General features: G+C 41.7%; 1 protein-coding gene across 1 annotated transcript in view; it reads right to left on the bottom strand.

Annotated features, from left to right (window-relative positions):
* LOC126419433 (chymotrypsin-like protease CTRL-1) overlaps nucleotides 1-25,030 on the bottom strand; it is a 192,202-nt gene that overhangs the window by 106,517 nt on the left and 60,655 nt on the right. The gene's annotated exons all lie outside the window — the stretch shown is intronic.

The following is a 25,030-nucleotide window of genomic DNA, read 5'->3' as shown; positions in this document are numbered from 1 at the left end:
GGAAGGTAATAAATCAGTCAACAAGGGTAGGCGAGTGTTTTGAAACGTCCCCTTTGAAAAATTTATACACGACTGTGCTTATACTGACATACTATATTTTTAGCGCAACGCAATCTGACTTTCAGAAATCCCTACAAAAGAATGGCCCTGACTAACATTAACCTATGCATTTCACAAATCGCTTACCTCACAAAAATCTTGGTTACTCGAACTACTGCAAAACAGCGAGCGCCACTAATGCCAGCTAAATAAAAGATTCAAACTACGGAAGGCACTAACTACTGATAGGGATAGTTAGCAAATGAAAGATATTAATAGAGAACAAACAATGTATTTACCTTAATAGTCATAATATATATAGCAGTTCATGACAAATTACAAAACTCCGCCATCTCTCTCCCCACATCCACCACTGCTGGCGGCTCACCTCCAACTGCGCAACGCTACGCGCTGTTCACATCCAGCTGCCGCTGCCCAACACTACAATGGCAGACAACAATGCAAACTAGCCACAGACTGCACACAGCACAGCCAGTGATTTTTTATACAGAGGTGGCGTTACCAATAAAAAAACCTAAACAGCCTACTTGCATAGCCCCCATGCTCCCCACAAAAAATTTTACAAATTGTTTTGGACAGTGGCCAATAATGATTAGATAAATTTTTTTTTTATAATTACAGTAACAAAGATATCAATTGCACACACCTATTGGTACAATGTTGGTCAAAAGCTAAACTTTCTCACAGTCCATAAAGACAGTCCTAATCGTTCATCACAGTAAAATAGCAGTGTTTTTCTCAAAGTCTGAACAGTAAAAGAAAATGCACACGGAAGTAGTGGATTTCCATGCAGTCTTGAAGAAGTAGCGTTGTCCTTCCAACGGAAAGACAGTGCTGACTCTCGACATGCAGACAGGTCATGGGCCACAACAGAGCAAACCCACAGCGGAGTCAGTCGAAGTTTTGATGAATATTGGTAGGTAGGTCATCACAGACCATACCCATTGTAGTCCTGGTAGAGATTACGATATTGGTGGGCCACCAGAGGTGCAGACCCACTGTAGTCCTTGTAGAAATAATGGTATTGGTGGGCCATCAAAGATGCAGCCCCAATGTAGTCCTTGTAGAGACCTTCCGTAGTTTGAATCTTTTATTTAGCTGGCAGTAGTGGCGCTCGCTTTATTGCAGTAGTTCGAGTAACCAAGATTTTTGTGAGGTAAGCGATTTGTGAAATGCATAGGTTAATGTTAATCAGGGCCATTCTTTTGTAGGGATTTCCGAAAGTCAGATTGCGTTGCGCTAAAAATATTGTGTGTCAGTTTAAGCTCAGTCTTGTATAATTGTTCTAACAGACTGCACACAGCACAGCCAGTGATTTTTTATACAGAGGTGGCGTTACCAATAAAAAAACCTAAACAGCCTACTTACAGTTTCTTCTAGTAAGAGCAGATAATCAGTTGTTAGCAGCCGGCCTGTGTGGCCGAGCGGTTCTAGGCACTTCAGTCTCGAACCGTGCGACGGCTCCGGTCGCAAGTTCGAATCCTGCCTCGGGCATGGGTGTGTGTGCTGTCCTTAGGTTAGGTTTAAGTACTTCTAAGTTCTAGGGGACTGATGACACCAGATGTTAAGTCCCATCAGAGCCACTTGAACCATTTGAGTTGTTGGCATCTCAGTTAGACTACTACGACTAGCAAAGGTTAGTATAGATTTGTGCCTTTGTGAAAAGGTCTATGCGCGAAACATACAACTGCTACCATCGTCGTATCTTACAAGCAAAACTCTCCAGATTTAGTGTTAAAGTCGCTCAGTAGATAGTCCATCAGAAACTGAACACAGATGAAGCATGAAAACAGGAAGAAAGTGTACTGAACTGGGAGAAAAGAAGCGAAATAGGAACAGTAAACTGGCCAACCTCAAGATGTGCAACATCGAGGGAGTTACAGCAACACGGAGTAGTGTGTGTGTGGGGTCACTGTTAGTGCCAGGTGGGAAATATGTGATCAAATCCTCCAGGTACTTGTGTGGAACAAATAGGAGGTACGTACATCTCGAGTTCACGTCGTTACAACTTGTAAACAGACGTACACAACGACGCAGCACAAATCTGAATACAGGCAACAGAAATGTCAATGACCAGAGAGTTCATAATTTCGCTATGACCGGGCAGTTCATAATTTCATCAAAAAGAAAAAAAAAATTGGTCGCGAGGGAGGTTTGAACGCAGACATCCCCCTTCCCAGTCCAACACCGCAACCGCATAACCAACACGCCGTGGTTTTTCTGTCTCCGTCGATGTTAAACATGTTAACCTTTCACCGTTCATTGTTTCCATTTTGTTTCTTTTTTCGTGGTTCAGTACACTTTCTTCCTGTCTTCATGCTTGATCTGCGTTCAGTTTTTGACAAGCTGTCCATAGCGCCATCTCACCATTAAATCTGAGGGGGATGCGCTGGGGAGTTTCCGTTGTTAGCAAAATATCTGTGTAAGAACCCGAGACATTCAAAATGGCTCTGAGCACTATGCGACTTAACTTCTGAGGTCATCAGTCGCAAACCTAACTAACCTAAGGACATCACACGCATCCATGCCCGAGGCAGGATTCGAACCTGCGACCTAGAACCGCACGGCCACTCCGGCCGACAGAAAATTCAAAATCGCTAAGTGGACTTAAGGCTTTCGTCCAGCCTCTTGTTGACCAGTATGGTGTGGCAGCTGAAGATAGTGAAACAAAATCCCAAGTTATAAATTTCACGTGCAAGAAATCGTTCACGCAGGAAAATCGTACAAACATACCATCAATTGACCATCAGACAGACTCTCGTATGGATGTCATCTGTAATAAGCATCACTGAAAGATTTGAATGCACAACAGTCACCAGGTCCGGATGGAATCCTAGTTCGGTTTTACTAAGCATACTCTAGGGCATTAGCCATTACCGAGCATCCATTTATCGCAAAGTCCCAAGGAACTGGAGATAAGAGCAGGTGGCTACTGTTTATAAGAAGGGTAAAAGAAGAGACCCGTAAATTTACAGACCAATATCTCTAACTTCGGTTTGTTGCTAAATCCATCTCAGTATGAATATAACAAATTTTCTTGAGACCAAGAAGCTTATGTCCACGAATCAGCACTGTTTTAGAGAGAATTGCTTGTGCGAAACTCAACTTGCCCTTTTCTCACACGATATACTGCGAACTATGGATGAATGGCGACAGACAGGTTCCATATTTCTAAACGACGCCCCATTGCAAGCTGCTAACGGAGGCACGAACATGTGGAATAGCTCCACGGATATGTGAGTCGTTTGAAGACTTTTTGAGTAGCACACAGTATGTTATCGTCGACGGATCGTCAGAGAGAAAGGTATCCTCAGGAGTGCTCCAGAGAAGTACGACCGCTGTTTTTCTATTTACATAAATGATTTGGCGGACAGGGTGAAAAGACGCCTGCGGTTGTTTACTGATGATGCTCTAATGTACGGTAAGCTATCGAAGTTGACTGACTGTAGGTGGATACAAGGTGACTTGAACAAAATTTCTAATGGAGGTGATGAATTGCAGCTAGCTCTAAATGTGGAAAAATGTAAGTTAACGCGGATGAATAGGAAAAACAACAGCATTAGTCGTGTCCTACCTGACACAGCCACGACATTTAAATATCTGGGCATTACGTTGCAGAGCGATGTGAAATGGGACGAGCATGTGAAGACTTCGGTTTAGTCGGAGAATTTTAGGAAAGTGCGCTTCATCTGTAAAGGAGACCGCACATAGGACGCTGGTACAACCTATTCTTGAGTACTGCTGGAGTGTTTGGGATATGTAGCACGTTGGATTAAACGAAGACATCGAAACAAGTCAGAGGTTGCCCGCTACATTTGTTACCGGTAGGTGGGAACAACACGTAAGAGCTACGGAGATTCTTCGGGAACTCGAGAGAAGGCGACATTCTTTTCGAGGAACGCTGCTGAGTAAATTTAGGTAATTGGCTTTTGAAGCTGACTGCCGAGCGCTTCTACGGCCGCCAACATACAGTGAGGGCAAGGACCACAAAGATAAGATACGGGAAATTAGAGCTCGTACGGACGCATATATACGGTCGTCTTTCCCTCGCTCTGCTTGCATATGGAAGAGGCAAGAGAACGGTTAGTAGTTGTCCAAGGTACTTTCTGCCACGCGCCATATGGTGGATTGCGGATTATCTATGAATATACAGATGTAGATATAGATGACTATCGTACTTACAAAAATTGTGTGAATGTCTACTGTGTCGTGAGCTGGCGATAACATTCCAAAAGAACAAAAGAGAGAGAAATCCAAATGTAGTAGAAAATTTACTCAGTTCTTCAATAAACTCAGCTCAGACTGCGGCCCAGTGTCTTGGTTGTGATAGCATCGTGCTCAAATATCCAAAGGTATTGCCCATCTTACACCACGTGCTTCGCCATACGTTAATCTCAGCGAAAGTAGTGCAGATAACTAAAGCCCTCATTACACTCCAGTGACTGGTGGTTAGCACGTTCAACACGTCATCACTGTCTGCAGGAGTTTCTCATCAAAGCTTCTCACGAAAGTTCCTCGTGAAATAAAAATGCTAGCAAATTAGCTTAAGCTGTTCATCTGACAGAATATTAAAGTAAAACGACAAATCTTTTCCTCTCGTTTCATTAACACACTGAGACGACGCAACCCTGTCTAACACAAACAGGCAGGCAAACTTTTATACACATCTATCAATGCTGCAACGTGTTGAGTAGCTGTTTGTACTGACAGATACCCATACCAGTCACGTCACACGGAACTCTCTTGGGTTGTAACAGTTTTTCTGTGAGAATTCGTTTACTGCAATTGGACATTGGCGTATTGTGATACCCATGCTCCTGTTGCTGTCCTCGTGCTGGTAGATCATGCAGTCACAATTTGGTGACCACTGTGCTGTTTCCACCTTACGTGGCTGCAACTTGGAACAGACTAAATGGTCTAGTGCCAGAAATGAATGGGATCTGGACCCTTTTGAAGCTGATCACAACAAAATACATCGGTTTACATCGAGAGAAAATAAATACCAAACCTAACCAACAACGTACTGTGGAACCCATTGCCTGTACGAGGAAGTGGGAGACTAACACAGACCTACATGTTGATACAGCATACTCGAAATCCTTCCATGACAATTCGAACTGTGTATTTCACCTATCCTTATGTCTAGTGCAGTCGTTCATTTCTGGGGCCCCAATACACTTGTTGAGATTGGTGCACCAGCAAATGAAGGGCAAACAAATCTCATAAAATCTTAATATAAAGGGTGTACCAAGAGAAATAATCAGTATTCAGGGATATGACAAGAACAGTCATTTGAAGAAAAGCTTCATATGGACTTCTGTGCTGAATGACCTCTGAGATAGAACACATCTAATGTACAGTGTTATTCTTTCTTGTTATTCAGTACGTTGTGAGGTTTACACAAATATACACCTACAGCAGTTAGTAAACCAGTAAATGTGTAAACCAGTGTATTTATGTCTCAGTTTCCATTTTCTACCTACTGACTCGTTTCACCCATTTGTTCACTGGTAAACGAAAACTTACCCACAACCTATACTTTCGATCTACTATAATCAACTTTTTAGTTGTAACTAAATTTCATTTCAATTAGTTACAAAAATTGCTAAAAATGAATTTCTGTCATATCATGTTCACCAATCTCCAAAACAATTTTTTTTCATAAAAAGGTGAACCTAAGAAAATAAAATTTAATATGTTTTTTATAAATGGTCAATGTAATACAATAAAATTTACTATTGTTTTTATAAAAGTGAACTTAAGAAAATAAATAGAATGTATTATGGTGAATGTAAAATGTATCTTTTATTATTAAAGGGTGTATGAGCATACACCCTGGAATTATATATTGAAATTCCAGGGATCTGCTTTGAGAACCCTGGAATAATAAATTCATTATCAAAAAATGCAAAATTTTCACATTGTGAATCAATACCCTGAAATTCATTATATCTGTTTTTAAATTTCTTTGTTCTTTCATATTTCATTTTCATCTGTTCATTTTCAAGTATCTGAAAATACCAGTCAGAAATTAATTTAAAAAATCTATCTGGTAAAATAATCTTAAACTCTTTATTAAGCACAACACAAATTTTTTCTTCATATAGTATATAAATATTCACATCCAGTAACATTATATAAAACATTTATCGCTAACTCCCAAAATATTTTAATCTCTTTTGAGTCAGTTACATTGTTGAGCTTCTTGCTTAGAGTCTCCATTAATGCACAAAAAATTTTATTAGGTTTTTTTTTAATTTGTAATGACCATATGGTAACGTATCTATTATATTTTCCAATATATATCTTTTGTCATCATGAGGACTCAATACTTTCTTGTTTGTTTCAACTGCATGTATTTTGTTTTCACCTTGAATTACATTAATCCTTTTTAAAAAAACTATCTTTATAATCTTCTAGGTTATTTTATTTTTGTCAGTACATTTCTTAACTCCTTAAAATTTTTCTCTATTTTCTTTTCTACTTTATAAGCATACATTTTAGTCCTCAGACCATAAAATTCTTCCATTATTTTTCTATTGCATTCATCTTTCAGTTTCCTTGCGACTTTCTTTTTGCCTTGTGGAATACCATAGACATTATTTTCACGATAATCACTAGTAACAAATTTATTAAATATCGATTTCGTACCTTAATAAAAATTTTGTGTTTTTTATATTATAGATATAACTGTCTGTATCTTATTAACACAACTCCATATCTTCTACATATTTCAGTATCATTATTCTATTGTGAAAATCATGTGTCAGTTCTTTAGATAAATCAAGTATATGCATCCCAACATAGATAGGTTTATTAAATTTCATGTTCGTCCTATACATATCAATAGCAGCAAGAATTTCATTAAATAAAATTCTCACTTTAAAGTTTGGCTTTGATGATTATCACGTTTTTCTCCATCTGCACTAATTTTATATCAACTCTATTTCTAATGTCTTCCATAGGTTTGCCAAAGACAAAATTATGAAATCTTTCTCAGGATCATTTATGGTTTTAGTTCTCATTTCTGTATATCTTTATACTTCCTCAAACAGTCCAAATGCCTAAATTTGAAAACTCTATGTATTTTTGTTAATTTCATTCCTAGTGATAAATGCTGCTTAAGATTTCTATAATGAACTACATATTGATTTTGGTTTCTAAAGTAGTGAACAATTTGTTTTGTTTACTTACAGAGACAATTTTATTTTCAGGAACTAATGGTTCATTACATAATTCTTTTGGATGCTTTAAATCTACTTCAAAAATATATTCAGATTCATCAGAACCTGAAATTTCACTTATTGTTGTACCATGAACAGAATCTGGATCATCTCATTCAAATTCACCATATGATAAATACTGACTCATGGCATATCCATATAAAGTATTGACATCTACTATGCCAGAATTCAATATGTTTTCACTATCAAAACCCCTCATATATTTTTTTGATTGCTGCAAGATATCTTTCACAACAATATGATATTCCTCTTCATATTCCCTTTTCAATCATTAAACTACATCACAATGACTTAACAAATCAAGTGGTTGTTTAGTTATTTTCAACATTGCATCCCAAGATAACTCTGGTGCAGTAAAGTACAAAGATGTGTAGAAATCATATGCCTTTATAAAAGTTTTTCTAAAATCTTCAAATCCATCAGACAATACCAGTACATGAGTTTAAGATATATATATTATGATATTGACCAAGACATATTAAATTTTTTCCAAAGTGTTTTTGCTTATTTATAATCTTCATCACTTATTTCACAGTCATTAAGTTTATTATGGAATTCTTCTTTCGCTGGTAATTGTGTCTATTCGAATTTTTGACCAAGAATCCATGTAATCATGTGGATATATACCTTTTCTCATCATTAAATCGACTAACTATTCTGTTGGATGGTGACTGATTAAATTCGGAACAATAAACCAACCAACCAAATGTTAAATGAATGTTAGACACTATAATTTATGTTAATTATCTTTTTGCTGATGTTCATGTGTAGTCTACAGTTCTTTTAATATTTGGTTGGTTGTTTTATTGTTGTTTCGAATTTAATCAATCATTGTTCAACAGAAAAATATTTGTTAATTTTATTTTCATTTCACATTTAATAATTATCTCTCCATTTCGAGTTTAATTAATTTACTTCCATTCTTAAGTTGATTAATTTCCTCTATATTCCAATAGAGAAATGCATCATTACTCTATTTTCTCCACTTTGATGCTGATTAATGTCATCTCTATTCCAATAAGTTAAATTTATCGTTACTTAATTTAGCTTAGTTTCAAGTTAATTTTTAGCAGTCGATGTAACGACCACTGAAGTACGTGTTGAATTTTTGTGTATATAGCCAATGACCGCTCCATTATTTTTATCAAAAAAAGTTGAATTTTTTGGGGGGCATGTTTGGAATAGTCTTATTTTTTTTCTTATGGAAAGTAATCTTGGAAATTCAGAGGTTAAAAAATTTAATCTTTCAAGATCTTAAACAAACTAAACAACAAATAAAAATTATATTATTCTTCGGTAAATTCGACCTCCATTGTGCTCTTTAGGAATTTCTTCTTGTGGAAAATAGTCTTTATATTATTTATTGCTATCAGTTTCGCTTTCTACACTAGAAAACGAATCGTTTTCTTTTAAATTGCATTTGTTATTGCCTTAAGAACATTCTGTATTTATTTGTTTCTACTACTTTAAAAAATAATCCTTTAATTCACAACAGAATCGTCTTCCTCATCATAACCTGTGATTTTTACATTACCATTTTTATGTAAAATTAAGTCCAAACCTTCTACTTGGTTTCTTCATCTAGAAAGCCATGAAATTTTTCTCTCGTTTCTTAGTAATACATTTTATTCTTGTAGGATGGATATAAAATATTAGCATTTCAATTTTCCTCCATTTATTACTACAAATATTCAGTAAGCTATAAACAATTGTCACTACAATAAGTTCTCTTATAGAATATTTCTTTTTATTAGAAGTAGATATTATTCTCAACTCCCATTTACACAGGAAAAAAAATATTAGGTTTGTGTAAAAGTAATTAGAATTAGAGATGCAAAATTATTAATAAAGATATAAAATTTAATTGTTTTCGAAAAGTAGCTGAAACTGGGTGGTTGAAAGCATACCGCTGTGCTAATATTACCTATATGAACAGCTGTTTATAGTAGAAGAAAAGTGTATGTTCTGGGTAAGTTTTCATTTTCTTGTGAATGAGAGAGTGAAACGAATGCGTGAGCTAGAAAATGAAAACTGTGCCCGAAGCTACATTTTTCATGTAGTTAAGCACTACAACAGGTGTTTTACAAAGCATGCAAAGTAGTAGACTATATGAGGCGTGCACTGGGAGTGCAAGGTCCTCATCAATCGCCACTTTGCATGATTGTTGGGTTGGGTTTTTTGGGGAAGGAGACCAGACAGCGAGGTCATCGGAGTCATCGGATTAGGGAAGGACGGAGAAGGAAGTCGGCAGTGCCCTTTCAAAGGAACCATCCCGGCATTCGCCTCGAGCGATTTACGGAAATCACGGAGAACGTAAATCAGGATGGCCGGACGCGGGATTCAGCCGTCGTCCTCCCGAATGCGAATGCATGATTGTAATTAGGGTAGTAATGACCAGCAGCGTCACTGATGTGAACAAATTTACGGCTATTAGCGCTATTCTAACAGAGGTGATTGTGGGATGAGGAATGAGAATGTACTGCATTGCGTTAGGTGCAAACAATACTGAGGACTGAGTTTCGTTCGTGATTTTCGTAGGGAGTTGGTGGTTTGAAGGAATCAGCATGTTAGCCTGGTGGTCAAATACTACAACCTACAGCGCCCCAGGGGTTCCTGGCCCTATGCTTCTGTATATCACTCATTCCTATTTCTTTTTAATCGTGGGCAGAGGAGCTCAATGTGTCCATATAGACGCTTTTGGCAAGGAAGCATCTGGAAAGTGTTTCGGGAGAGCGTCGTCTCCCAAAGGCGACAGCAGGATATACTGTTGTGACGTAAGCAATGTTTCCTGCGCGCCCACAGTCGGACGAGAGACGTGTTCATTGATTAAAATTTTGTAAAAATTTCGCTATTTGACACTTGCAGCAGCGGAGCGGCAAGCCGCACAAGAATTTGATAGAAATAGGACACTCATGTTGCAGCGTACGTCAAATAAGGGCGCAGTACTTTCCATCGATATGAAGTAATTGCGGGGTAGTTGTGTGCCTTATCCGGAAATGCGGATAATGTCAGGGGACTGTGCCATGTACGTGCCGCGCGGTGGTTGAGGGGGCATCGCACCTTTTCTGCATAACAGCGCTGTGTGGACAGCCAGCCAGGGACCCCGTCATTGAAAAGCAGAATAGGCAATATACTCGACTCTGGCCGTACTGCGATCAGCCTTGCAGTTTACAGAAGTTAAACAGTAGCCATTGAGCCACTGAGCATTGCACAACTTTCTCGCATTTAGTTCTGGGATTAGATTCTGCTGGAAAGAACGTGACGTAGAATCTTGTGCTCTCATCCAGTTAAGGGGAAGTGCCAAACCGCATTGCTAGGTTTTATACTTGTAGATTTGTGTTATACTTCTTTCTCATTATTGAGATATTACTCGTAATTTGTCCACATTTAAGAGGCATCACCTCGTTAATTCGATTTCTTAGTGTATGTAAATTCTGAAACAGAATAAATCTAATTACCTTTTCCGGTATTTTAGGGTACATATATTGACAGTCCAAACCTTTCCTTTCATCAAGTCTAAATTTTTGGTGGGGTTATGTTAACAATTTAAACGGATAATTATTTTCTAAGAGGCCAGCGACCTCCCCCAATCCGATTCTTCTTCAGAGGCAAGGACTGCATAGCCAGATGTTATTAAGCGCGTAAGAATCGCATTGAGGGAATTTATAATAGAATTCCGAGTTCAGCAAACAGTTTATCTGCCTATTGCCTCATGGTAGAAAAGAGAATTCAGAGGCCGCTTCCCAAGCATCGGTTAAAAAGTACATTTTTCTTTTTAACACGTACACCTTAAATTACAGCTGCTATGCAGCCAATAATAAACGTTCTAATATATCACAGTCAACTTCTGCGCTTCTTATCTCTTGGGAGAACATGCATTGCTTGTGTGTGTGTCTCTCCACGTTTCTTAATGAGGGCAGCAGCATCCATAGTGCGATACCCATGATGCGATCGAACAGTTCATCAAGCATATTCACCTTTCGTTTGCCCATCTCAGACTTCATCCAGAAGCATAAACAAGAATCTAATGAGAATCTTGGTGGCCAGTTAATTGTACTGCCACGACACAGTTAACTGATGCTTTTCACTGATACACTCTCCACCTCTCACAATACTTCACTCACAACACAGCATGTGCAGCTGTACCATAGGGGTCGCCCACTGCCTGGCGATATCAGGATGTGTCGTTAGACGTAATAAAATACGAGGGTTGTTTTTTAAGTAAGGGCCGTTTTTATTTTTAAAAAAAGATACAAATACGTTTTAAAAAAACTTTTATTTTCTGATTCTACACACTTTTACCTATTTTTCTACATAGTTGCCTTGTTTATTTAAGCACTTGTCATACCGTACAACTAAGTACTTAACTCCCTCTTCAAAGAATTCGGCCGCCTGCTCCGACAGCCAAGAGTTCACGGCCGCTTTCACTTCATCGTCGTCATTGAAGCGCTGCCCGCCAAGATGGTGTTTCAGGTACCGGAAAAGGCGAAAATCGCTAGGAGCAAGGTCGGGGCTGTATGGTGCATGATCCAAAACTTCCCAGCCAAAAGAATCAATCAAATCCCGAGTCTTTTGAGAGGTGTGAGGCCTAGCGTTATCGTGCAGGAGCAAAACTCCTTTTTTCAGCCTGCCATGCCTTTTGTTTTGAATTGCTCTGCGGAGCTTCCTTAGAGTTGCACAGTAGGCATCTGAGTTGACTGTCGTTCCTCGTGGCATAAAGTCCACTAGCAAAATACCGCGCCGGTCCCAGAACACAGTTTCCATAAACTTGGGCTTTGACAGCGTCTGTTTGGCTTTGACCTTGACGGGTGAGGTTGTGTGTCACCATTCCATCGATTGTCGGTTGCTTTCGGGAGTGATATGGGATACCCATGTTTCATCTGCAGTGACAATTTAACTCAACATGTCATCCCCTTCTTCCTCGTAACGAATCAAAAAGTCCAATGAAGTGGCAAATCTCTTCCCTTTGTGGTCCTCTGTGAGGAGTGTGGGTACCCACTGAGAACACAGTTTCTTAAAGTTTAGGTTTCTTAAAGTTTAGGTTTTCAGACACAATTTTGTACAAAACAGATCTTGAAACTTATGGAAATTCCAAAGAAAGAGTGGAAATTGTGAATCTTCTGTCCTCACGAATCTCTGTTTCGACTGCAGCCACCAAATCATCAGTGATCACAGAGGGCCGGCCTGAACGTTCTTCGTCACGGACATTTTGACGGCCATTTTTAAACTCTCTAACCCATTGACGCACTTTACCTTCACCCATTGCATTCAAGCCGTAAACTTCTGTTAACTGACGATGAATTTCTGCAGCTGAGAGGCTTCTCGCGGTCAAAAAACGTATAACTGACCGTATCTCAAACGCGGCGGGCGATTCAATAATCGTAAACATTATAAAGTAGCACAGCGATGCGTACACGTCAGCTACAGAGCTGCAACTTGGCATCAGTGTGAACGGGAAGGATGTCGGCAAGTGGCGCGGTGGCTTGTTGCGGCGTCCGCGCGAACTACGGGACTACACGCGCGAACGGCCCTTACTTAAAAAAACAACCCTCGTAGTATTCAAGATTATTCTATTCATACTCAGAATGCAGTGTCTTATGCGACAACGGGGCTACGTAATCCGGAGAGGAATTCGCGGAATCCAATAGCGGACTCACGGATGCCGAGGGGGCTCATCAGTTGGGATTGGAAGTCGATGGTACCCTGATGGGGCGATCTGCCGCCTTCTGGCAAGGTAGGCACGCCCCGTTGGTGATTCTGTTTGGAGAGGGCGGTGACCGCGACCTATGTGTTGAATTCACGCACCGTTTTGGGCAGTACTCACTGCCTCACTGATCACTGCCCGGTTTGTTCCATCAGGCAGACCGCGATATCAGATGCAGTGATGTGCTGAGCGCTGAAACTGCCCCATCGGTATGGAAGGCCATCACACTCGTGAGACGCTGGAGTTGTAGGGTAGCTTCTGCTCTGGACCCGTGGACTACCCGTCATTGCTGGCTGCTGTGCTGACTTTAGGACTGGATTCTGAACTTCGTTATCTATGGAAATGGAAATGAGCGTTTGGCGTCATTGGCCGGGAGGTCCCTTACGGGGCAGGTCTGGCCGCCTTGATGCAGGTCTTATTACATTCGACGCCACATTGGGCGACCTGCGCGCCGGATGGGGATGAAATGATGATGGAGACAACAAACACCCAGCCCCTGAGCAGAGAAAATCCCCGACCCAGCCGGAAATCGAGCCCGGGCCCCTTAGGACGGCAGTTCGTCGCGCTGACCATTTAGCTATCGGGGCGGACTTCGTTACCTACGGCAGCGGATAGCTGATCGTCTCGTAGGGCAGCAAGTGTAAGGCCAACATTAAAACACTCTCACCCACGTTATCATAACCAGAGAATCAACTGCGAACGACATGGCCGCCGTGGATACTCCTGATGAGTGCTGTAGGCTAATGGGGTGGAGTATTTATGTCGTCGACGGCGCCCTACGGCGTCATCCTAAGTGATCAAATCGGTTCTGATTTCTCGACTCGTTAGCGGTCTTCACTTGCTCTACATTGGCTTAACGAATTTCATACAGCGTATTTACTGCTTAGTCAAACCTCGGAAAAAGCAGGGTGATACGGGAAGATTTCAGTTAGGTTACATCATGGTCAGATAGAGATTTCGATATCAGTTATTGGATATTAATCCTTACCCAGGAGTAGATATAGACTCAGATCACAATGCAGTAGTGATGAAGATTGGGCTGAAGTTTAAGAGATTAATCAGTAAGAATCAATACGCAAAGAAGTGGGATACAGAAGTACTAAGGAATGACGAGATACGCTTGAATTTCTCTAAGGCTGTAGATACAACGATAAGGAATAGCTCAATAGGCAATACAATTGAAGAGGAATAGAATTCTCTAAAAAGAACAATCACAGAAGTTGGAAGCAAAAATAGTTAAAAAGCAGGGAACTGGGAAGACGTCATGGCTAAGAGAAGAAATATTTCAGTTGGTCGATGAAAGAACGAAGTGCAAATTGTTCAGGGAAATTCAGGAATACAAAAATACAAAAAAACCGATGAGTTAAATAAATAGGAAACTCAGGGAAGCTAAGAAGACGAGGCTACATCAAAAACGTGAAAAAATCGAAGAAGAAATGGTTATAGAAAGGACTGACTCACCATATAGGAAAGTCAAAATAACCTTTGGTGAAATCAAAAATAAGGTTGGTAAGAATAAGATTGCAACAGGTATTCCATTGTTAAATGCAGAGGAGAGAGTCGATAGTTGGAAAGGGCACATTGAAGGTCTCTATGAGAGGGAAGCGTTGTCTGATGCGATAGAAGAAGAAACATGAGTCGATTTAGAGGAGATAGGAGATCCAATTTTATAATCAGAATTTAAGAGAACTTTGGAGGATTTAAGATCAAATAAGGCAGAAGGGATGGATAGCCTTCTACTAGAGTTGTTAAAATCATTGGGGGAAGTGGCAACAAAATGATTAGTCACGTCGTTGTGTAGAGTGTATGAGACTGGCGACATACCATCTGAATTTCCGAAAAATATCATGCACACAATTCCGAAGACCGCAAGTGCTGATAAGTGCGAGAGCTTAACAACTCATTCATCCCCCAAGTTTCTGACAAGAATAATATACAAAATAGTGGAAAAGAAAATTGAGGATACGTCACATGAAAACCAGTTTCGCTTTGCAAAGGTGAAGGCGCCAGAGAGGTAATTCGGACGTTGCGGTCGACGATGGAAGCAAGAGTATGAAAAGTTAAGACAGGTTCTTACGATTTTTCGACCTTGAAAAAGCGCTCGACAATGTAAAATGGTGCCAAATGTTCGAAATTCTGAGAAAAATATGGATAGACTATAGGGAGAGACGGATAATATAGAACTGCAGAAGTGCCAAAAGGGAATAATAACAGTGGACGACCAAGGACGAAATGCTCGGATTAAAAAGAGTATAAGACAGGGATGTAGTCTATCGGCCCTGCTGTTCAATCTGTACATCGAAGAAGCAAAGCCGCGCGGGATTAGCCGAGCGGTCTCGGGCGCTGCAGTCATGGACTGTGCGGCTGGTCCCGGCGGAGGTTCGAGTCCTCCCTCGGGCATGGGTGTGTGTGTTTGTCCTTAGGATAATTTAGGTTAAGTAGTGTGTAAGCGTAAGGACTGGTGACCTTAGCAGTTAAGTCCCATAGGATTTCACACGCGTTTGAACATTTTGAAGAAGCAAAGATGGACATAAAAGAAACGCTCAGGAATGGAATTAAAATTCAAGGCCAAAGGATATCAATGACACGATTCGATAATGACATTGATTAAAAGTGAAGAAGAATTACAGGATCTGCAGAATGGAATGAATATTCTAATGAGTACTGAATATGGATTGAGAATAAATAGAAGAAAGACAAAAGTGATGATAAATAGCAGAAATGAGAACAGCGAGAAACTTAACATCAGTATTGATGGTAACGAAGAAGATAAAGGTAAGGAATTCTGCTACCTAGGCAGCAAGATAACCATCGACGGACGGAGCAAGGAGGACATCACAGGCAGACTAGCACCGGCAAAAAGGGCTTTCCTAGCCAAGAGAAGGCTATTAGTATCAAACATAGACCTTTGTTGGAGGAGGAAATTTCTGAGAATGTACGTTTGAAGCACAGAATCGTATGGTAGTGCAACATGGGCTGTGGGAACCCGAACAGAAGAGAGTCGCAGCATTTGAGATGTGGTGCTACAGACGAATGTTGAGAATTAGGTAAGGAATGAGGAGGTTCTGCGCAGAATTGGAGAGGAAAGGAATATGTGGAAAACATTGACAAGAAGAAAAGACAGGATGATAAGACATCTGTTAAGACATCAGGGAATGATTTCCATGGTACTAGAGGGTAACACCTGTAAGGGAAGACAGACATTGGAATGTGCTGAAACGTTTAGGTTTCCCAGCTGGTGACTGGTGACACAGCCACATGATTGAATATCACCGACTTATAAAATTTTACTCTCCCATATCCTTACTAATCTGTAGTGTAACAATGCATACAGCGAGCTAATTTAATGGGAGAAAGACATGCGAGGAAAGAAGTTGAAAGCAACGAGGTAGGTTGGGCTAGAATAAAACGTCAAAGACGGTGGGTGGGAGAGACACATACGTCTACATCTACATCTACATTTATACTCCGCAAGCCACCCAACGGTGTGTGGCGGAGGGCACTTTACGTGCCACTGTCATTACCTCCCTTTCCTGTTCCAGTCGCGTATGGTTCGCGGGAAGAACGACTGTCTGAAAGCCTCCGTGCGCGCTCTAATCTCTCTAATTTTACATTCGTGATCTCCTCGGGAGGTATAAGTAGGGGGAAGCAAGATATTCGATACCTCATCCAGAAACGCACCCTCTCGAAACCTGGCGAGCAAGCTACATCGCGATGCAGAGCGCCTCTCTTGCAGAGTCTGCCACTTAAGTTTGCTAAACATCTCCCTAACGCTATCACGGTTACCAAATAACCCTGTGACGAAACGCGCCGCTCTTCTTTGGATCTTCTCTATCTCCTCCGTCAACCCGATCTGGTACGGATCCCACACTGATGAGCAATACTCAAGTATAGGTCGAACGAGTGTTTTGTAAGCCACCTCCTTTGTTGATGGACTACATTTTCTAAGGACTCTCCCAATGAATCTCAACCTGATACCCGCTTTACCAACAATTAATTTTATATGATCGTTCCACTTCAAATCGTTCCGCACGCAAACTCCCAGATATTTTACAGAAGTAACTGCTACCAGTGTTTGTTCCGCTATCATATAATCATACAATAAAGGATCCTTCTTTCTATGTATTCGCAATATATTACATTTGTCTATGTTAAGGGTCAGTTGCCACTCCCTGCACCAAGTGCCTATCCGCTGCAGATCTTCCTGCATTTCGCTACATTTTTCTAATGCTGCAACTTCTCTGTATACTACAGCATCATCCGCGAAAAGCCGCATGGGACTTCCGACACTATCTACTAGGTCATTTATATATATTGTGAAAAGCAATGGTCCCATAACACTCCCCTGTGGCACGCCAGAGGTTACTTGAACGTCTGTAGACGTCTCTCCATTGATAACAACATGCTGTGTTCTGTTTGCTAAAAACTCTTCAATCCAGCCACACAGCTGGTCTGATATTCCGTAGGCTCTTTGTTTATCAGGCGACAGTGGGGAACTGTATCGAACGCCTTCCGGAAGTCAAGAAAAATAGCATCTACCTGGGAGCCTGTATCTAATATTTTCTGGGTCTCATGAACAAATAAAGCGAGTTGGGTCTCACACGATCGCTGTTTCCGAAATCCATGTTGATTCCTACATAGTAGATTCTGGGTTTCCAAAAACGACATGATACTCGAGCAAAAAACATGTTCTAAAATTCTACAACAGATCGACGTCAGAGATATAGGTCTATAGTTTTGCGCATCTGCTCGACGACCCTTTTTGAAGACTGGGACTACCTGTGCTCTTTTCCAATCATTTGGAACCTTCCGTTCCTCTAGAGACTTGCGGTACACGGCTGTTAGAAGGGGGGCAAGTTCTTTCGCGTACTCTGTGTAGAATCGAATTGGTATCCCGTCAGGTCCAGTGGACTTTCCTCTGTTGAGTGATTCCAGTTGATTTTCTATTCCTTGGACACTTATTTCGATGTCAGCCATTTTTTCGTTTGTGCGAGGATTTAGAGAAGGAACTGCAGTGCGCGGTCTTCCTCTGTGAAACAGCTTTGGAAAAAGGTGTTTAGTATTTCAGCTTTACGCGTGTCATCCTCTGTTTCAATGCTATCATCATCCCGGAGTGTCTGGATATGCTGTTTCGAGCCACTTACTGATTTAGCGTAAGACCAGAACTTCCTAGGATTTTCTCTCAAGTCGGTACATAGAATTTTACTTTCGAATTCACTGAATGCTTCACGCATAGCCCTCCTTACGCTAACTTTGACATCGTTTAGCTTCTGCTTGTCTGAGAGGTTTTGGCTGCGTTTAAACTTGGAGTGAAGCTCTCTTTGCTTTCGCAGTAGTTTCCTAACTTTGCTCTTGTACCACGGTGGGTTTTTCCCGTCCCTCACAGTTTTACTCGGCACGTACCTGTCTAAAACGCATTTTACGATTGCTTTGAACTTTTTCCATAAACACTCAACATTGTCAGTGTCGGAACAGAAATCTTCGTTTTGAACTGTTAGGTAGTCAGAAATCTGCCTTCTATTACTCTTGCTAAACAGATAAACCTTCCTCCCTTTTTTTATATTCCTACTAACTTCCATATTCAGGGATGATGCAATGGCCTTATGATCACTGATTCCCTGTTCTGTACATACAGAGTCGAAAAGTTCGGGTCTGTTTGTTATCAGTATGTCCAAGATGTTATCTCCACGAGTCGGTTCTCTGTTTAATTGCTCGAAGTAATTTTCGGATAGTGCACTCAGTATAATGTCACTCGATGCTCTGTCCCTACCACCCGTCCTAAACATCTGAGTGTCCCAGTCTATATCTGGTAAATTGAAATCTCCACCTAAGACTATAACATGCTGAGAAAATTTATGTGAAATGTATTCCAAATTTTTTCTCAGTTGTTCTGCCACTAATGCTGCTAGGTCGGTAGGTCGGTAAAAGGAGCCAATTATTAACCTAGCTCGGTTGTTGAGTGTAACCTCCACCCATAATAATTCACAGGAACTATCCACTTCTATTTCACTACAGGATAAACTACTACTAACAGCGACGAACACTCCACCACCGGTTGCATGCAATCTATCCTTTCTAAACACCGTCTGTACCTTTGTAAAAATTTCGGCAGAATTTATCTCTGGCTTCACGTGTGTGCCACTAGGTTCAAATGGTTCAAATGGCTCTGAGCACTAATGGACTTAACATCTATGGTCATCAGTCCCCTAGAACTTAGAACTACTTAAACCTAACTAACCTAAGGACATCACACAACACCCAGCCATCACGAGGCAGAGAAAATCCCTGACCCCGCCGGGAATGGAAACCGGGAACCCGGGCGTGGGAAGCGAGAACGCTACCGCACGACCACGAGATGCGGGCTGCCACTAGGTCAAAAACAAATATACTCGTACATTAAATGTTTTGTATCACGGAAAGCTATCGGAATAGGACAAATCTTCGTTTGAGACATTTTGCTTCCAGTGAGCGTTCCTGTCATATCCCTCAATAATGATCGTTAATCCTGGAACATCTTGTGTTGTTGAGGCTCATTGTCCTCCAATTTGGTAGCTGTACATTCGTTACAGCGCTTATGCGACAAGTGCGTTTATTAGACTTCGTGAAGTTCATGCGACCACAAATTTTTGCCGGCCGGTGTGGCCGAGCGGCTCTAGGCGCTTCAGTCTGGAACCGCGCGACCGCTACGGTCGTAGGTTCGAATACTGCCTCGGGCATGGATGTGTGTGATGTCCTTAGGTTAGTTAGGTGTAAGTAGTTCTAAGTTCTAGGGGACTGATGACCTCAGATGTTAAGTCCCATAGTGCTCAGAGCCATTTGAACCATTTTTGAACAAATATTTCCAGTCCACTGTCGCTACGAATGAAACAGTTGCACCCGTATGAATTCACAATTCTAAGTTGCCGCAACACTGCTATGGTGTGCGGCATATTATTTATGCTCTGTGCCATACGCGACCTAAAGTCACAATGTAAGAATAGTTTTGGACCTGCTGACAAAAACTTACATGATATTCTCCAAGACACATAATGACCTAAGTTCGCAGGCACGACGAGCAGTCATCAGGAATGATATAGCGACAACGTTGAAGCAGTAAACGACCAGATTACATCGTCACACTTACCGACTAGTAAAAGAGTGATGGTGTATCCTACGGCCTAAATTTTGCGCGTTATCTCATCATCATCTAAGTCTGTGTAGATGGTCTCAACAAACTATGCTTCATCAACACAAGTTAACGATTTTACTTGATTAGACGTTGTCAATCCAACAAGAGATTAAGAAAAAAAAGTAGGTTATTATTCCATAGAAGGGGAGCTGTCATTCGATGCAGGTCCTATCTGTTCCAACAGGCTGTTCGTATACTCTGAAAAGTCGCTTGTTACACCCACTCCTAACTTGTCTATGCTGCAGTAACGTCAGACCATCGGTATATCCGTCCTTCTCATCCTCGTTCTTCGCCTAGCTCGACTGATCCAGTGGAGACACTCTCAGAAAAATATAACTCTGACAATACATGATTTTATGATGGACAATTTTCCCTTTCTGTGATGCACAGCCTTGGTCTGTTCCACCTGTTTCCTAACGCCGCACTCGTACCTCGTGACGTGATTACTCGCGTTTTTTGTGGGCACCTTATCCCTACTGCTCAACTATGGGTTCTCATGGCTGCTGTCAGCTATCGTCAATTATGATTGTTATGCTCTATCAAACTTCAGGTACCTCGCGATCCCAAGCTCGGGTCATAATACTGTTTCCACCAACCGCACTTCAATACGATTGACATCGATGTACGTATGTGTTCACCTGCTTTGTTGTCTTTATCATTACTGTAATCGGCAAATTTGCAATCGAATGCATTAATTTAGTACAAAGTGGTTTTTACAGTGTCACGTTTAGTTACAGTAAATGTACAGAAAGCAACTGTTCTTTGATATTCTGAATTTAGCCTTTGTGTTTGGGTCTCAGTCTTGTGTTCAGGTGAACTGAGATATCCGTGCTTATCACAGCCAGACAAATCAACTGTGGCCGAACATTGTATTGATACAAGGCATTCAATGAACTACAGTGATGCGAAGATTCTAAGATCCACCTCTTCCTTTGGGATTCCGTCTTCAAAGAAACTATAGAGTTTAGATTAGCTAATGATTTAACAAACAGAGACAATAGTTTTAATTTGGACAAAGCAAGGAATCCGGCTGTTGGGATAATTAAACTGCAGAGAATTTGTCATGGTGTAATCGCCGCAGAACATACATCGATAAGCAAATCGAATGTCTGTACGCCTTCGCCACATGCTTCGTGTGCGTAAGCGTATCTTTTTTGTGCCGACCTGCGTGTGTGACTCGCAGGCGCATACCACCGCGGTGGTGGATATAATGCCGCACTTGGGACGGTTTTGCCCATGTTCTGACTCATGTAGTACTATCACCGTCAGAGGGTGGTACGGGACTACAAGTCCCACCGCCACACCTCCAAAGTGAATTGCAGTGACTGCCTCACCAACACAGTTAGACCGCAATAGACCAGTGATGCTGTATTGTAACATATCACCCCGGACTACAAGTCCATTTAAAAACAAAAAACGGTTTTGCAATTCAATATTTCCGAGGGTAAACAATCGTGTATGTAGTATCATTGAACGAGATTATACATGTATGAAAGTTGCGATGTAGAAAGTTTCACGTACGAGGAATACCCGCACATTCAGCTTAATTATTGGCTTGCCGCTGGAAGAGCTGTCCTTGCCGGACAAATGTATCGTGAGAGGTTTCCTAACCGTCGCGTTCGATCTATAACAACATTTTACGACGTGGAGAGGCGCTTGATGCCGTATGGTGCATGTTTAGCGGCTCGAGGACATAGTAGCTGGAGCCGACGTACAGTGCGGGTGACGAAGTGAATCTGCGACAAACTGGGTCAGAGGACCAAAGAATAAGTACCACGTCTCTCGATCGGTCGGGATATCACAATCTGTTGCTACGTTGAGGTCTGCACAGAAGCCATTTCCATGCTAAAGGTACAAACATTGTCGCCGAGACTACCAGCAGAGGCTGTACTTCTGCAAATTTATCCCACTGTCCACCGACGAAGCCTGTTTCACGAAGGACGGCATAGCGAATTTGTGTAGCCGAGACGAGTGGACAGAAGAAAACGCCCGGTGGTACGAGGGTATCAACAACAACTGGTGTAATGTTATAGATCGGTATCTCACAGAGGTACATGTGCTACCACCAAGGCTGACAGGAGAGCGATGTGTGCGTTCCCTCGATGTTATGTTACTGGAATTTTAGGAAGATGTTAGTTTGGCCTCTCATATGAACCAGTGGCACATGGATGACGGAGCCCCCGCTCATTTCAGCGGCACTGTGTCACGCTCCTGGACTGTTCCTTCCTTTCCAGACGGATTGGTCCTGGAGGCCTCGTTTTTTTTCCTTTCTTTTATTTGTGAGGCAATCTGAGATCTGTGATTTATGAAGGAAGGATTGTTGATGTCAAAATGTTAGACGCACAATACAACAGGACTGTGATATTATGCGAAGAGATACGGATATGACGGATTATGTCCAGCAATCCTTTGTGCAAAAGAGTTGAACTTTGCCACATACACCGTGTCTATCATTCTGAACTTTACTTAAGAAACGCCAATGCAGCTACTGGTCATGTATTTCTATGTTAGATTAGCTTTATACAGCTGTACTGTATTCGCCTGGATTAACTGAGACATAACTGAGTAGTCGTGTTTTGTATTCTGACTCTTTGTACTCGTTCCTTAAGAATAAATCCAGGACACAAAAATCACATGTTCAAACATGCATGCATAATAAAGCAGTTCCTCCTCAGTTTCCTTTCCCTATGCCAACTAGCCACGATACGTAATACCGGCTGGTTAAAACGGAAAGAGATAGATGTGGATGTTGTCATTGATGGCACTGCCACGCACACCGTCGCACTACTCGCCTTCTAATCGGCAGCATCTACTACCTACAACACTTGCATGTTGCGCAGTGTTGCTGTTCTTAGTCCTTGGCCAAAATATGCACACAGGAGCACCCAAAAGCCCGCTTCACATTTCTCGATGTTATAAAGTGTCGATCATTTTGAGAGGTGGTAGTACTCATCGAAATAAGAAACATGTGTCCAATAAACATGTTTCTAGAAATGTATACTTTCTGACATAAGTCCAAAAGTCTATTGAACAGCCGGCCGGAGTGGTCGAGCGGTTCTAGGCGCTACAATCTGGAACCGCGCGACCGCTACGGCCGCAGGTTCGAATCCTGCCTTGGGCATGGACGTGTGTGATGTCCTTAGGTTAGTTGGGTTAAAGTAGTTCTAAGTTCTGGGGGACTGATGACCTCATCAGTTAAGTCCCACAGTGCTCAGAACCATTTGAACCAATCTAATGAACGTGGGTCCGGAAATGCATACTTTCTGTGATAAAAACATGTTTATAGGAGGTGTTCAACGTGACACCTATTCACGACAATCCACCCCTCTGCCCTCCGGCATGAGGAATGACCCACGCTTTGAAGTATACCATGTTGTTTTTGTACCTGTTGGCACTCATTGAAGATGCGACCTTGGAGTGGCTGCACACCATTGATTCGCGTGGCGTAGATCAATTCCTTCAAGTGTCCCCACAACCAAAAGTCTAGGGAATTGAGGTCTGAGGAACGAGCAGGCCAAGGCATGGCGCCCGCTGACCAATCCAGTGGTCCTGAAACTACTGTGTCTGATGTTCATGCACAGTGTGACGAAAGTATGCTGGTGCGTCATCACGCATGAACCACATTTCTATTCGTTGCTGCAATGGCACAGCCTCCAGCAAGGTAGGATGTACATTAAATGAGAAAGTGCAGGTAATGTGCTCCAGTTAACCTTTGTAATAGCACATATGGTCCTATTAATCTGTCGCTAAGTACGCTTGCCCGTATGTTGACTGAAAATCGGTGTTGGTGCCCTGTTTCCTGAATGTCTTGGGGATTTACATCTGGCCATACATGCTGTTTACGGAAATTCACAACACCATCTCTTGTGAACCCTGCCTCACCGGTAAATAAAATCTTGCATGTGAACAGTAGATCTTCGGCAAACTTCTGCTACAGGCATTGAAAGAACCGCCATCTGCCGTGATGATCCTGTGGCCTTAGGACCTGGGTGCACTGTAGATGATATGGGTACAGCAAGTGTTAATGTGTTAATCAAGTAACCCCCCCCCCCCCCCCAGATAAGAGAGTGCGACACGCCTTCCACGGCTGCTAATTTTCGCACACTTGTCCAAGGGGTTTCTTTCACTGAACGTAGCACACGCTCCTCCGTGTCAGGAGTGTAGACTGTGAGGTGCCTTCGTGAATCAGGCTTGTCCAAGGGTATCTGTGTCCCTCAGATGCTGGGAAAGGTAGCTGAACACATTATCAGAGAGCACGTTCTAAGCGAAGAAGGCATGGACTCATAGCTTACGTCCATTTGCATAGCAGAATATCGTAAACATCATTTCACTTGTGGAGTACTAGGCTTCCAATGCTAGCAAGTGGTGGAAGAGAGAGAATGTAAAGGTACTGTTCCATATGTACGTACACACACCTCATTAACGGTAAACACGTTTGGAAGAAGGTAAAACATCGTGATACGTTCCCAGGCTTGAGAGTAGCGTACAATAAGGCTCACAAACATGTCAAAAACTAACGTAGCCTGCAACACTACTTGAACCACACGACTGACTATAGCATACCTAATGGCAGATAGATTACAGTGAGTAAAAGATCATAATACATTGCCGAGACATCTGACAGGGGGCGAATGCAATTCCATCAGGACAATGTGCCATACCACACATCCAGCATTGCTACAGAGTGGCTCCAGGAACACTCTTCTGAGTTTAAACGCTTCCGCTGGCCACCAAATTCCCCAGACATGAACTTTATTGGGCACATCTGTGGGTGGTACTACAGAGTGACTTCAGGAACACTCTTCTGAGTTTAAACACTTCTGTGGCCATCAAATTCCCCAGACATGAACTTTA

Source organism: Schistocerca serialis, chromosome 9, assembly GCF_023864345.2.
Source record: "Schistocerca serialis cubense isolate TAMUIC-IGC-003099 chromosome 9, iqSchSeri2.2, whole genome shotgun sequence".
Classification (NCBI taxonomy): Eukaryota; Metazoa; Arthropoda; class Insecta; order Orthoptera; family Acrididae; genus Schistocerca; species Schistocerca serialis.
Note: the sequence above shows the minus strand (reverse complement) of the source record. Positions and strands in the feature narration are given on the sequence as shown.